Here is a 16,705-nt window from a genome sequence, read left to right as displayed (position 1 = left end):
GACTGTCACTGTCGTGTGGGCCTTCACAGTCACAGTCGACGCTGCAAATGATGATTCCAAATGGATCTACGAAGGGCGTGATCCATAGTCTACGTAGACTGAAGGATGCCTACTACTACATAGGAGGCAATCTGCTCAACACTTATTTCACCAGGAAATTTTTCATCTTACTGTCATAAATATGCACCACATGGCAAGCAGCAACAACAATGAGAATATTGGGCATAACACAAGAAGTAGAGGTCACCAAATGAAATTAGTAGTTATCAAGTTTAAAGCAAACACAAGGAAGTACTTCTTAAAATGCCCAGTCAACCTGTGAACTCCTTGCCCAAGGCTGCTGTGAAGGCCAAGACTATAACAGGGTTCAAAAAAAGAGGGAGATAAATTCAGGGAGGCTAGGTCCAACAATGGCTATTTGCCAGGATGGGCAGGGATGGTGGCCATACCCTCTGTCAGGGCTGGGAATGAGCAACAGGGGATGGATTATTTGATAAAGTGCTGTTCAGTCCCTTTGTGGTATCTGACATTGGCCACTGTTAGAAGACAGAATACTGAGCTAGACGGACCTGTGGTCTGAGCCAGTATGGCTGTTCATATATAAGGGTGAGCTGCAAAAGGCAGAAAGTGTGGCAGCTGCAACACAACTGGTGTAAACAGCCTTAAAGGTCACTATGTGGGAATTAACAAAGAGTAAAGGTCTCTGGCCAGTCCTAATCACTGCCAATTTGGTTTACTCTCCCTTGTGGATCCTCTGATGTCTAATAAGGTTTGAATGGTCATTGAAACTTTTCCTGCACTTATAACAGCAACGAAGGGTCCTGTGGCACCTTATAGACTAACAGAAAAGTTTTGAGCATGAGCTTTTGTGAGCACAGACTCACTTCATCAGATGCTGGTCAGCTGGTCAGCATCTGATGAAGTGAGTCTGTGCTCACGAAAGCTCATGCTCAAAACTTTTCTGTTAGTCTATAAGGTGCCACAGGACCCTTCGTTGCTGTTATAGATCCAGACTAACATGGCTACCCCTCCTATTCCTGCACTTGGAGCACTTAAAGGGCCTATCTCAGACATGAATTGTCTTACGTCTAATAAGCTCTGAGCACTGTGTGAAGCTTGTCTCACACATGCAGCATTCATAGGGTCGCTCTACTGTATGGATTCTCCAAGGAATGATAAGGCTGGAGTTCACGCTGAAGCTTTTCCCACACTCAGAGCATCTAAAGTGTCTCTCCATCAGGTGGGTTCTCTGATGCGTAAAAAGATTTGAACGGTCATTGAAGCTTTTCTCACACTTGGAACGTTTAAAGGCCCTGTTTCCTGTATGGATTGTCTCATGTCTAATAAGTTCTGAGCTCTGCATGAAGCTTTTCCCACACTCTGAGCATCTACTGGGTCTGTCCATCATTAGGGTTCTCTGATGCTGAATAAGGTTTGAGCTGTTGGTGAAGCTTTTTCCGTAGTTCTGGGAGGTAAAAGGTCTCCAATGTTTAACAAGGTTTCGTCCTGGTTGAAGCTTTTCCCACACTGAACATTTATAAAGTAACAGAGAGATAGCCATGTCAGCCTGTATTCTAACAAAAGAAACCAGCAGTCGTGTAGCACCTTAAAAACTAACAAAATCATTTATTAGCCGATGAGCTTTCATTTAGCAGACCCACTTCTTCAGAGATGGAGCTATGCAGTACAGCACTGACTGTTTCATAACAGAGATCCAAAATACATAGGACTGAAGATAGGGCAAAGACACAGGAGGAGGGGAATGAAATACTCAGTGTTGTCCAGGAGATCCCTACAAATATCAAAGGCTATGTCTGCACTAGCCCAGAACTTCAATATGGCCATGCAAATAGCCATTTTGAAGTTTACTAATGAAGCGCTGAAATACATATTCAGCACCTAATTAGAATGCTGGCAGCCACAGCACTTTGAAATTGATGCAGCTCGTCGCCACGTGTCTCTTACTCCTGAGATATCAGGAAAAAGGTACATGTGGATTCTGAGAGATGCAGAATGCCTGATTTCAGCACTGCACTGTCTCCAGCAAGGCATAGGGGCCATCTTGTCATGGAAAGTGTTGGCAGTCAGGGGGAGATGTGTGGCATGGGTTTAAAGAAGGGGAAGTGAACATACCATATTAAATGGTGTTGTGCACATCAAGGCTCTAAAGGGATCGAAGGAGCTCTGTAACGAAGGCTTTGTCTACACTTGCAAACATAAAGCACTGGCAGCTGCAACATTGCTGACAGAGTGCAGCAGTGAAACTGCTGTTGTGTGTCCACACTGTCAGCTGCCAGTGCAGTAGCATGGGCACGCTTGTGGCACTGCCGTGGCCTTTGGAGTGGTGCACTCTTCTTCTTCCACTGCTAAGGCCTGTGGGAATGTGAGGGTATAGTCACTGGGCATCCTAGGTCCTGTCCCAGTGCCCTGAGGTGCATTCCTTTACATCCTGGCACCCTGTATGCTTCTACCGCATTTGGCACCATCTTTCAATGGCTTCTATGCTGTGCACCCTGTTTCCTTAGTCTGCAGGAGTGGCTCCCAAATTGTTGAAAACTGGCAGTCGAGTTACTCCCTAGGCTACAAAGTGATAATGCGGAGTCAGACACTGATCTTGCCATGCACAGCAGCTACGATACAAGATGAGACTGAGAGCTGCCCTGCTGATGAAGAAGCATGTGTTGATTGCAGTGTGAAAGCTGGCTATTCCAGACAGCTACTGATCACGCATGAATCACTTTGGAGTCATTAAGTTGACTGTTGAGACACATGTTGATAGAAGTGTGTAGGGCCATTAATCACATCCTGGTCAAAACACTATATGATTCTGGATAACATGTGTGAAATTGTGGATGGCTTTGCACAAATGGGCTTCCATAACTGCGGTAGGCAATAGGTGGCACACATATTCTAATACTGACCACCTACCCTGTGAGTGCATTCATCAGAAGGGATATTTTTCCCTGGTTGTCTGAGCATTTGTGGATCACCATAGGTGATTCACAGTCACTAATGCAGGATGGTCTGGACGTGTGCATGATAGATACATGTTCCAGAACCTGGCCTCGCGAAGCTGCAAGCAGGAACTTTTTTCCTGGACCAGAAGATCACTGGAAAGGAAATTAAAATGCCTGTTAAGTATCAGAGGGGTAGCTGTGTTAGCCTGGATCTGTAACAGCAACAAAGGGTCCTGTGGCACCTTATAGACTAACAGAAAAGTTTTGAGCATGAGCTTTCGTGAGCACAGACTCACTTCACAAAATGCCTGTTGTGATTCTGGAAGTCTTGACAACAACAAGGAGCAGTTCAACAACAGGCTGAACAGGTGCAAAATAACCGAGGAGTGCACTTTTGGCCATTTAAATGCCTGATGGTGAGGTTTGTAAGGGAGGCTGAACATGGCTGATGACAACATCACCCTGCTTATAGCTGAATGCTGTACCTTCCATAACATTTGTGAAGAAAAGGATCACTGAGGGCTGGACCATTGAGGTTCAGCACCTGGATGCTGAGCATGAACAGCTTGAAATCGGGGCAGAATGTGTTGTCCATGACACGGGGGTTCATGGAAGACAGTTTTGGGACACCAGCTGAGTGGGGAGAGGGGGCAGTCATGGAGGTACTCCATATGTAGTGCTAGAAGCATCTGGAGCATGTGAGCTTGGCAATCCGTAATGTTTAAGAGCTGCTTCATGGCTTCATTCCAGTGCTCAGCAATTTTTAGCACCACAAAGACCCATGTCTGCTTTCTGCAACCCCTCTGCCCCCAACAACTCATTTCAGTGCTTTTCAGAAATCAAATCTACTTACAAGGTGCCGCCTCTGTTGTTTGTGCTTCCTCAACCACTGACTGTGACTGGTTACCATCCTCCAGAGTAGAAAATAATTCCTGGCTGCATGCTTTTGTGGACATCGAGTCTTCCTCCGGTTCTGGGTCCAGCTCCCCCTGGTCTTTCTGGGTCATATGATCTGAATCTTATTTCTCACACACCTTTTCCCAGAAGACTTACAGCCTGTTTCCCCTGAATTAATGTGTAATTCCCTAGCCCTCTTCCCACCTTGGGGATTTTTGTACATGACTTACTAGAGTCCATAATTTCCCAAAATTCACTTTGCTGATATGCAGTAAACCTGAACTGCTGCATTTGGTGGTGAGAACACCATTCCTTATGAGCACTGAATCCAGCTAACTTGTTCTCAGTGGTCCCAGTTTCCTGAGTCCTGTCATTGTCACTGGTCTCCGTCAGTGAGAAGCAGAGCCAGGGCTACTCATCTGTCTGCAGTCTCAACTTTCTGGTACATACAGTTGCCTTCTAAGGCTGTGTCTAGACTAGCCCCTAACTTTGAAGGGGGCATGGTAATTAGAGTATTGGGAGATTACTAATGAAGTGCTGTGATGCATATGCAGCACTTCATTAGGCTAAATCTCCCCCGTGGCAACTTCGAAGTGTGAAACTTCAAAATGCTGGCTTGTGTATAGCCACGGGTCAGCCATGGGTACTTTGAAGTGCCCGCACTACATTGAAGTCCCTTTAGTTCTCAAAATTTTATATGTATTGTTGGGATTATGTTTTCTAATATGCATTACTTTGCATTTGTCAATGCTGAATTTCTTTTGCCATTTTGTTACTCAGTCACCTAGTTTGGTGAGATCCTTGTGACACTATTCACAATCTGCTTTGGACTTAAGTATTCTGACCAGTGTTGTAACCATGTGCAAATTTTCCCACCTCACTTTTACTCGTTCCCTGAGATCATTATGCATATGTTGAATATGATCAGTCCCAGTACAGACCCATGGGGGACACCACTGGTTACCTCTCCACATTCTGAAAACTCACCATTTTTTCTTACCCTTTGCTTCATATCTTAACTCAGGCACGTCCAACCCGCGGCCCGCGGGCTGCATGCGGTCCTGGACAGCTAGTAATGTGGCCCCACAAGATCGTAAACTTTTAACAGTATTATGTGATTTATATACATTAACTATATTATATATTTTATATGCAGCCCAAGACAATTCCTCTTCACTCAATGCGGCCCAGGCAAGCCAAAAGGTTGGACACCCATGTTTTAACTGGTTATCAGTCCATGAGAGGACCTTCCCTCTTATACCGTGACTGCTTATTTGCTTAAGAGTCTTTGGTGGGGGATGTAGTTTAACGGCTTTCTGGACATTTAAGTACACTATATGCACTGGATCCCCTTTGTTCACATACTTTTTGACTGCCTCAAAGAATTCTAATAGATGGGTGAGGCATGATTTCTCTTTATAAAAACCATGTTGACTTTCCCCAACAAATTGTGCATCTATGTATGTGACAGTTCTGTTTTTATTATAGTAGCAGCCAGTTTGCCTGGTACTGAAGTTAGATGTATCCATCTGTTATTCTCAGGATCACCTCTTTAGCCCCTGTATAAAAATTGGCATCACATTAGCTATCCTCCAGTCATTAGGTACAGAAGCTGATTGAAAGGGTAGGTTAGAAACCACAATTAGTAGTTCTGGAATTTCACATTTGAGTTCTTGCAGAACTCTTGACTGCATATCATGTAATCTTGATGATTTATTACTGTTTGCTTTATCAATTTTTTCCAAAACCAACCCTATGACACCTTAATCTGTGACAGATCCTCAAGTTTGTCACCTAAAAAGAAAGGCTCAGTTTCGGGAATCTCTTTCACATCCTCAGCCATGAAGACTGATTACAAATAATTAATTTAGTTTATCCACAATTACCTTATCTTTGAGGTTTAGCATCTTGATAGTCCAGTGGCCCCAGAAGTGTTTGCTTCCTGTTTCTGATGTAATTAAAAAATTCTGCTATTACTTGTTAAGGTTTTGGCTAGTTGTTCATCAAATTCCCTTTTGGCCACAGTGTTGGGCAGCTGTGGTGTTTTTCTCACAACAGAAATGCTAAATTTAATTATATGATGGTCACTATTTCCAAGCAGTACAGCTATATTCTCCTCTTGGACCAGATCCTGTGCTCCACTTGGGACAACATCAGGAATTGCCTGTGCTCTTGTGGGTTCCAGGATCAGCTACTGCAAGAATCAGTCATTTCAGAGGTTGAGAAAGTTTATCTCTGCGTCCCATCCTGAGGTGACATGTAACCAGTCATAGAATCATATCATAGAATACTAGGACTGGAAGGGACCTCGAGAGGCCATCGAATCCAGCCCCCTGTCCCAATGGCAGGACCAAGTACTGTCTAAACCACCCCTGATAGACATCTATCTAACCTGTTCTTAAATATCTCCAGTGATGGAGATTCCACAACCTCCCTTGGCAATTTATTCCACTGTTTGACCACCCTGACAGTTAGAAACTTTTTCCTAATGTCCAACCTAAACTTCCCTTGTTGCAGTTTAAGTCCATTGCCTCTTGTTCTATCCTCAGAGGCCAAGAAGAACAAGTTTTCTCCCTCCTCCTTAGGACACCCTTTTAGATGTCACACCCTGAAAACCGCTATCATGTCTCCCCTCAATCTTCTCTTTTCCAAACTAAACAAGCCCAATTCTTTCAGCCTTTCTTCATAGGTCACATTCTCTAGACCCTCTCTAATTCCTCCACATCTTTCTTGAACTGTGGTGCCCAGAACTGGACACAATACTGCAGCTGAGGCCTAACCAGCGCAGCGTAGAGCGGAAGAGTGACTTCTCATGTCTTGTTCACAACGCACCTATTAATGCATTCCAGAATCATGTTTGCTTTTTTTGCAACAGCATCACACTGTTGACTCATATTTAGCTTGTGGTCCACTATAACCCCTAGATCCCTTTCTGCTGCAGTCGTTCCTAGACAGTCTTTCCCCATTCTATATGTGTGAAACTGATTGTTCCTTCCCAAATGGAGCACTTTGCATTTGTCCTTATTAAACGTCATCCTGTTTACCTCAGATCATTTCTCTAATTTATCCAGATCATTTTGAATTATGATCCTATCCTCCAAAGCAGTTGCCACCCCTCCCAGCTTGGTATCATCTGCAGACTTAATAAGCGTACTTTCTATGCCAATATCTAAATCATTGATGAAGATATTGAACAGAACCGGTCCTAACACAGACCCCTGTGGAACCCCACTAGTTATACTTTTCCAGCAGGATTGAGAACTAGTAAAAACTACTCTCTGAGTACAGTTATCCAGCCAGTTACGCACCTACCTTATAGTAGCCTCATCTAAATTGTATTTGCCTAGTTTTTTGATAAGAATATCATGAGAGACCGTATCAAATGCTTTACTAAAGTCTAGGTATACCACATCTACCGCTTCTCCCCTATCCACAAGGCTTGTTAGCCTATCAAAGAAAGCTATCAGATTAGTTTGACAACATCTATTCTTTACAAACCCATGCTGGCTGTTTCCTATTACTTTACCACCTTCCAAGTGCTTGCAGATGATTTCTTTAATTACCTGCTCCAGTATCTTTCCTGGCACTGGAGTTAAGCTGACTGGCCTGTAGTTTCCTGGGTTATTCTTAGTCCCCTTTTTATAGGTGGGCACTATATTTGCCCTTTTCCTGTCTTCTGGAATCTCTCCTGTCTCCCATGATTTTCCAAAGATGATAGATAAAGGCTCAGATACCTCCTCTATCAGCTCCTTGAGTATTCTAGGATGCATTTCCTCAGGCCCTGGTGCCTTGCAGACATCTAATTTTCCTAAGTGATTTTTAACGTTCTTTTTTATTTCAATTTCTAACCCTATCTGTTTCCCACTAGCATTCAGTATGTTGGGCATTCCTTTGTCAGACTTCTCACTGAAGACCAAAACAAAGAAGTCATTAAGCATCTCTGCCAGTTCCAAGTTCCCTGTTACCTAGGGAAGTTGTGGAATCTCCATCTCTGGAAATGTTTAAGAATAGTTTAGATAAATGTCTATCAGGGATGGTTGACTCTAGACAGTACTTGGTCCTGCCATAAGGGCAGGGGACTCTACTTGATGATCTGTCAAGGTCCCTTCAAGTCATAGTGTTCTATGATTCTATGATATATGCACATGAATAGTAAAAACAGAATCAGTGTATCATACTGTAATAAACATCTCACTTGACCTGCTTTGCACAAGATTTGGTGCCAACATATAACTGTTTGACCTGCCAGGGATGGCCAGGGTGGTGCTCACTCTGCCCCACTGGTCAAAATAAGCCCGCAGGGCCTCCCAGACCCCCTCGTGGTGGGCCTGGCAGCGAGGGGTGGCGGCTGGTTAGGGGTAGGCCATGCTGGGCTCCACAGCCCATTCCTGCATGAATGCCTCCCCCTTGCTCTCCACCAGGCTGTGGAGCACACAGCATGCCCCCACAACCTGGGAGATGTTCGGGAGGCCCATGTCGAGTCGAGCAAGGAGGCAGTGCCAGCAGCCCTTGAAGCAGCCAAAAGCCCACTCCACCACCTGGTGGGCATGATTCAGATGGCCATTGAACCTCTCCTGGCTGGTGCTGAGGTGGCCTGCATAGGGCCGCATAAGCCAGGGCTGGAGAGGGTAGGCCACATCTGCCACAAGGAAGAGGGGCCAGGTGGTGTTCCCCAGAGGTCCCCACCTCCATCCAGCGGCGCAGGCCCAAGTCTGGAATACACGGGTGTCGTGGATGCAGTTGGACCAATCATCATAGAGGTCTTGGAAGTGCCCCCACCTATCCACCGTGGCCTGGAGGACCACTGAGTGGGAGCCCTTCCTGTTTATAAAGCATCCCCAGCTGTGGTCCAGGGCCTGGATGGGGATGTGGGTCCCTTCCAGGGCTCTGAAGCAGTTGGGGAACACTGTACTGGCGAACCCCGCAATAGCTGCATCCATGTCCCCAATCTGCATGAGCCTGTGGAGCAGGAGGGTGTTCAGTGCATGGATCACCTGTGGGGAGGGGACATGGGCACTTGTGAGGGTGTGCTGGGTGTGCCCGGCCATCCCCTTGCCTTCCCCTCCCTGGGCACCCCTCCTCCCTGGACCCCTTCCCTGACTCCCCCCCACCCGCAATGTGTCCCCACCTGAGCTTCCTTACCTCCATGATAATGGCCCCATTGGTGGCCTTTCCTACACTGAACGGGTGTCCAGCAGATCAGTAGCTGTCTGGAGTGGTCAGCTTCCAGTGAGGCCAACCCTTTCCCCAACGGTGAAGTAGCATTGCATGCATGTGTGATAGTGCCTCAGGGCAGGGCCGAGCCACTGGCAGAGCTCAAGGAACATCTGCCAGAGCATCCGGAAACTCCAGAGCAAGTGGTCATCGTCCCACTCGCCAATGACAAGGCGCTGCCACCACTCTGAGGTGGTGGGGAAGTTTCAGAGGCAGCAGAGCACCCAGTAGTGGTGGGGAGATAAGGACAGCCCCATGGTCTGGGGCACCCCCTTCATCCCCTGAGGAGGGCTCCCCTTCGGGAGGTGCTGGGCAGCCTCCTGCGCAGCATCGAGCATGGAGGATCCTGCCTCAGCGATGGCCCAGAGGACTTCTGGCTACTGCTGCTGGTGGGGAAGCCGTGGTTGCGTGCACTGGGTCTGCGAGTCTGGTGTCAGCCCCGCAGGTCTTGTGCTGTGCAGGCCAAGTGTGTTTGGGAAGGGCCCCTTAAAGGAGCATATTGCTGTTGCTCCGGAAAGGCTTGTCCGCCCTGCGGTCCTGTTCACAGGCTTTCCTGGCCCCTTATTTTGAAAGGAGCTGCTTTTGTGTGTAGAGAACAAGAAGTCTTGTGGCACTTTATCGACTAACACATATATTGGAGCATAAGCTTTCGTGGGCAAAGACCCACTTCATCAGATGCACAACTGGGGGGTGGTGATCAGAGGGGTATTTAAAGAGTGGGGTCACAATCACAGGGCTGGAAAGGACTTCAGGGTCCCAGAAAAAGGGAGGTCCAGGGCTGACAAGGTCTATTAAGCAAGGTGGAAATGACCCATTATCAATAGTACATCTCAAAAGAGAAAAAAACAAGTCAGATCAGACAGGGAAACATAGGCCATTGTCAGAGTCTAATGGGGAGATATTAACACCCAGAGCAGAGAAGCTGCCTTTGTAAACTGCAAGCTACTCCCAGTCTCTTTAATCCTTGGTTAATGGAGTCAAATTTGCAAATAAATTGCAGCTCAGAGATTTTTCTCTCCATTTGATTTTTGAAGTTTCTTTGTTTCAGGATTGTCACCCTTAAATCTGCTACTGAGTGTCCAGGGAGATTGAAGTGTTCTCCCACAGGCTTCTGTACATTACTGTTCCTGAGGTCTGATTTATGTCCATTTATTCTTTTACGTAGTGTTGCCACCAGAGATGGCAGTGAGGTAGTTTGTGCCCGGTGTGCAAAGCTAATTCATCACACCGAGAGTAGAAGAAGAATCTTTATTTGGCATGCCAAGTAAGGTGCAGGGGGATCTCTCCTCAAAGCCTGCACGCCTTACAACAAGAAGTGAGCTATACTTATACCTCTCTCTTCCTTTGTTCACCCACCCCCAACAAACCAGGGGAGAGTTTCTCATACTCCCTTTATCCACTCCTCCAGCTCAAACTGAATTCCCACTGCTCATATGACATTCCACTCTGGTAATTCCCTATTGAGCAGGAGGTAAAGTACCAATAGATTATTAACAGAATGTAAGTTACAGGGAGGTAGAGCTATTCAGTTGTATAGAACATGAACAGGATTTCAGTAACAAAACAATGCTGAATTTCATGAGAAAACTAAGGAGGATTCACTAACAATGCTAAATACAATATTGAACCTCATGGGAACATCAGTAAGCATTCATTTACAAAACAATGTTTCTATGAGAACAGAATAAAACGTTTCCCCTGCCAACGTTTCCCCCCTTTGAGAATACTCAAGATGTTCCATATTGAGTCTTCTCATATTCCTTACTCAAAACCTGATTCATGGGTAGCATTTCCATTTCCTTATCTTTTAATACATGCATTCCTACTGATTGCTGAAAAAAAAGCCAACACACCCTTTAAATAATGACAAACCTACTTGAATACAGCAACAAGAAAGAAGAGAAACTACTATAATAACTACCAAGGAAGATAACATACTTTTGATCCAATTCAGCCAACCTCCTAGACCCCAATTCCACCACTGGACACCCTCAGGGTCCTGTTTCAGGCTCTGGACTAGGGCCAAAATTATACAGGTGGTTGGCTGTGAGATTAATATTAAATTATTGGAAAGATGTATCATTCTGTACGTTACAAAGGAGTAGGTACTCCTATAAAACAAGTAGTTATTACCGATCCCATAGTATAACTTCCCCCAACACAAAAGTGTGAACCATTAGTAGCTGTGGTGGCTAAAAGAACCCACCAGTTATCCTCTACTGGGTGAAGAGAGACAGCGTCCCCTTGTGGGTCCCCTGCGTCTATAAAGCCTAACAAACAGATACATATCAGCAAATAACACATTTTGCTACACCATACAGAATTACTTTCGCTTAAACAATAATTTCAGTCCTGAGTCCTCTTCAGCTTCTGGGGTAACACGGCTCACAGTCCACTCCTTTTCCTCAGCAGGTTCGACCTTTTTCAGTCGAGTGAAATGGACCTACAGTTTGACCCCTTGTAGTTTAGCAGCAGTCTTAGCAATCAATAAAACGAGGTGGGGTCCTTTCCACTTCTCTTGAAGGGGCTCCTCCTTTCACGTCCGAAGCAGCACGCTATCTCCTGGCTGGATATCATGAAGGGGCTGGTCCAACGGAATGGGCTGGTTGTCACAACAAACCTGTGAATAGAAGACATAACAGACGACAGTGACAGCAAATATTTCTTTAAAAACCCCTCCCCTATCCCCCATTCTATACCTGTGCCAGGCACCCCATTCATTGGCCATGGTCACCCATACAAGATTTCAAATGGGCTTAGTCCTAACCTCCCTTTAGGCAATATTTGGGTCCTCAAGAGGGCTAAGGGGAGGGTCTCTGGCCACTTAATCTGAGCTTCCTGGCACAACTTTGACAAATGTCTTTTTAAAGTCTGATTTTCTCTTTCTACCACTCCTCTGGCCTGCGGTCTATATGGAGTGTGGTATTTCCATGGGATCTTGAGTCCATCTGCTACTTTCTCCACACATTGAGCTGCGAAATGTGTTCCTTGGTCTGATTCAATCCATTCTGGTACTCCAAACCAGGGGACTATCTCCTTTAAGATTTTAGCAGTAACCGTGCTAGCCGTACAATTCCTACATGGAAATGCCTCTATCCATCCTGTGAAGCGGTCCACAAGTACCAGGAGGTACCGAAACCCACTGGCACGAGGTAGTTCAGTAAAGTCAATTTGCCCCACAAGTCCCAGTTCCGGGGCTGATGGCAGTGGGGAGGATACCACGGGTCTTCCTGCTTGGGGTTATTTTTCTGACATACCATACAGTCTCTAACCACCCGTCTGGCTTCATTTCTCATTCCATTTCCTATAAAGTACTTTTAACTCGCAGACCCTTAGCCATTTCCAGGGCTCGAGTGAGGGCTATGAGTTCCGCTAACTGAGCTGAAGTACCCACTGGTAAAGGTCGAGCCTCAATAGTCTCGTGCAGGCTGACTATCACATATCCAGCTCTCCTTTTTCCATTTATCACCTGGGAACTGCCATCTGTGAACCACTCTAGGTCCGCATTTAAAAGTGGTTGGTCCTTAAGGTCAGGGTAGCTCAAATATTGAGTGTTAATAGTCTCTCAACTGTCATGCTCAATTTCCTCTGTCCCTTTTTCGGGCAAAAGGGTAGCTGGGTTCAAGGCTGGACTGGTTACCAACTTAATTTCTACATTCTCTAGCAACGACGCTTGGTACTTTGTGAGTCGGGCTTGCGTGAGCCAAAGCCCTCCTTTTGCCTCCAGTAGGGCCTGGACAGCGTGTGGGGTGTTGACCTCAACTTCCCCTCCCAAAGTAAGTTTTCCTGCCTTCTCTAAGATGACGGCTGCAGCCGCCACCGCCCGCAGGCACGCTGGCCAGGCTCTAGCAACAGTATCTAATTGTTTGGAAAAGTAAGCCACAGGTCGCTTCCAACTTCCCACCTTTTGAGCTAATATTCCAAGAGCCACTCCCTTCCTTTCATGCACATACAGCTGACATGGTTTAGTAATATCTGGTAGACCTAGGGCTGGAGCTTCCATTAAACGCAATTTTAAAGCTTTAAATGCATGTTGAGCCTCTTTTTTAAAACAGAACAAGTCTCTGTTACTCTTTTTTAACACACTCATACAGAGCTTTAGCCAGTACCCCAAAATCAGGAATCCATAATCTGCAAAATCCTGCCATTCCCAAAAAGGCACGCAGTTGATTCCTATTGCTGGACTCAGGGATTTGACAAATCACTTTTTTCGCTCCTGCCACGTTCATGCCTTTTTCTTGCTTCCTCCCTGGCTTTTGTTACAACCTGGTTACACTCCACTTCAGACAACAGGGTTCTCATTAGGACCTGACAGTCATTCCAATCAGGCTTGTGACTGGCTAAACACCCTTCGAAAATTAAAATAAAGCGGCTAGGATCCGTGGAAAACTCCCCTGCTTGAGCCTTAAAAGTTGCCAAATCGATCAGATTAAAGGGCACATGGGAATACACCTGCATAGTAGTAGCCTGCCGATCCGCAGCTCCCGCTCTGTTAACCACTGTTTCAGTCACTAATGGATACAGTTCAACTGAGGGGGCTATCCCCGAATCATGGGAAACCCTTTCCCTATATGGAGGGGGTGTGGGTGTAGAAGCCGAAGGGGGGGTCCTGGTGACAGTTTACATTAGGCTTATTTACAACTGATTGTACTGCACATGGTAATCTTACATCAGGCGTATTTACAGCTGGTTGCACTGTACATGGCAATCCGCACATTTCCTGCAGGTCTTGTCTATTTCTAAGATATTCAAAACATTGGCCTCACATATGTTCTTCCCATTTACCAGTACGTTGTAAAAACAAAAGCAGCTGCAATATGGTGTTATAATTTAGGGACCCCTCTGGTGGCCACCGCTCTTGTCCCGCTAAGATATATTGTGGCCACTCTACTGCGCACAGCTTTTTCATTCCAGACTTATTCATTGGGTTCCACCTATGATCTTCCAATGCTGCAGCGCACAACCCAAAGGGGTGTTATCCTTAAGGGTCCCCTGTCCCTGCCCCAGTCTCCATCGTGCCCCACATCACAATATCCGTCCGGCGTCCTGGAAGTTCCTTCCACCCAAAAAAGGGCGCGGGCGCAGCAGCGGCGGGGGCGCGAGCGGAACGGGTGGAGTGAGGGCGCGGGCGCAGGCGCAGCAGCGGCGGGCGCGCGAGCGGAAAGGGCAGTGCAAGGGCGCGGGCGCAGGCGCAGCAGCGGCGGGGGCGCGAGCGGAAAGGGCGGCGCAGGCGCAGGAGCAGCAGCAGCGGCTGGGCGGGGCCGTGACCCCTCCGAGGTAGCCTCTGCTGCGGGCTCAGGGCACACTGGGCCGCCGCACGGGGCCGCGCACGCTGAGGCGGGGGGCGCGTGTGGGCGGCAGAGCCTGTTCGCCGCTCGGGGGTCGCCGCTCCGGCTCCTTCTCAGCGCCTCTGCCTGGTCCTGCCGCGAGTCCTGTGCAGCGCCCCGCCCCGCCCCGCACGTCCTCTGCCCACCCTGGTACCACCAGCCCCCGCACCGGCACATGGACGCTGCCCACAGACACGGCACAGCACCGGTGCGTGCGCTCACACGTAGACACGCTCCTTTCACGCTGCACTATCAGCGCTCACACGCGCACACGCTCCTTTCACACTGCACTAGCAGCACATGCGCACACGCTCCTTTCACACTGCACTGTCAGCTCCTCTACACACACCCTTAGCCCTACACACCGCACTGCCTTATACGTTACTATCTTGGCTTTGCATCCTGTGCTGTCAGCACACCTACCCAGCTCCTGTCCTTCCCCGTTTCTGACTGCTGCAAGCATCTGCTAAGGGCACAGTCCCAGCTGAGGCAGGAGAGATGGGGGTATGGTGGGTACGCCACATACAGCCTACCACCCCTTCCCACTGCCAGCAAGCCTGGGGGGAACCAGACACAGCCTTGCCCAGCCAGTGTAAGCAGTGTGATAGTTGGTAGAAAAATGGAAAATACACAAACAAGCTACTATGAGTACATGAGGGTTGCAATTTTATATTCTAGAATCAGGTACAAAATTAGCTAGTTGGGGTACTGTGACTGTCACAGAACCTTCTATTGGAGATAGCAAGAAGAATTTTTACTCTGGAATAAAAATGAGCTTGTTCTGCGCTAAATACATCAGCACAGAGATCTCACCTGAAGTTCCGGTCAATTTCCCTTGGTTGACAAGCCCTGAATGTCATCTCTTCACTTGTCAAGTTAATGAGCTGTATGTGCTTAATCTTCTATACGCACCTCTGTCTATGCACTGCTGCTGATCCAGGGAGAGGTAGATCTGCACAGTAACAGACAGGGCTCTGCTTTTTCTGTACTGCAATGTTATATTTGCACTCTAAGGGATAGGCAGCTGCCATTTTGTGATGCACATCTAATGAAGCCTATGGCAGACAATACACCCTGTGCTCTCTTTCCTCCCACCCATACAAATTAGTTATTTATTCTTTCTTGCGTGCCTTAAATCTGAAAGAAGTTGTTCACTCCTGAAAGTGGACAATCATTCTTCATATACATGGCTGGCCTAGTCTTTGTGTAGGCAGGACTTCTATCTTTGAGGTTCTCAAGTTGGTTGATTGGGTCAGAAATGGGAGGCAGCATGGGCAACAATGTCAGAGTAAAAAGAGGGTCAGGGCAAAACAGGGAGGCAAGATCAAATCAATATCTTAGATGCCTGTATACAAATGCAAGAAGTATGGGTAATAAGCAGGAAGAACTGGAAGTGCTAGTAAATAAATATAACTATGACATCATTGGCATCACAGAAACTTGGTGGGATAATACACGATTGGAATGTTGGTATTGAAGGGTACAGCCTGCTTAGGAAGGACAGACAGGGAAAAAAGGGGGGAGGTCTTGCCTTATATATTAAAAATGTACACACTTGGACTGAGGTGGAGATGGACGTAGGAGATGCATATGTTGAGAGTCTCTGGGTTAGACTAAGAGGGGTAAAAAACAAGGGTGATGTCCTGCTAGGTGTCTATTACAGGCCGCCTAGCCAGGTGGAAGAGGTGGATGAGGCTTTTTTTAAACAACTAACAAAGTCAATCAGGGCCCCAGATTTGGTGGTGACGTGGGACTTCAACTATCCAGATATATGTTAGGAAACTATACAGCGGGGCACAGACTGTCCAGTAAGCTCTTGGATTGTATTGGAGACAATTTTTTATTCCAAAAGGTTGAAAAAGCTACCAGGGGGAAGCTGTTTTAGATTTGATTTTAACAAATAGGGAGGAATTGGTAGAGAACTTGAAGGTGGAAGGCAGCTTGGGTGAAAGTGATCATGAAATCATAGAGTTCACAACCCTGAGGATGAGTAGAACAGAAAACAGCAAAATAGAGATAATGGATTTCAGGAGGGCAGATTTTGGTAAACTGAAAGAGCTGGTAGGTAAGGTCCCATGGGAAGCAAAACTGAGGGGAAAAACAGCTGAGGAGAGTTGGCAGTTTTTCAAAGGGACATTATTAAGGGCCCAAAAGCAAGCTATCCCGCTGTGTAGGAAAGATAGAAAATATGGAAAAAGACCGCCTTGGCTTAACCAGGAGATCTTGCATGATCTCAAAATAAAAAAGGAATTGTATAAAAAATGGAAACAAGGAAAAATTACAAAGGATGAATATAGGCAAACAACACAA

Source organism: Carettochelys insculpta, chromosome 28, assembly GCF_033958435.1.
Source record: "Carettochelys insculpta isolate YL-2023 chromosome 28, ASM3395843v1, whole genome shotgun sequence".
Classification (NCBI taxonomy): domain Eukaryota; kingdom Metazoa; phylum Chordata; order Testudines; family Carettochelyidae; genus Carettochelys; species Carettochelys insculpta.
The sequence above is the reverse complement of the archived record's forward strand: the minus strand, read 5'-3'. Positions refer to the sequence as shown.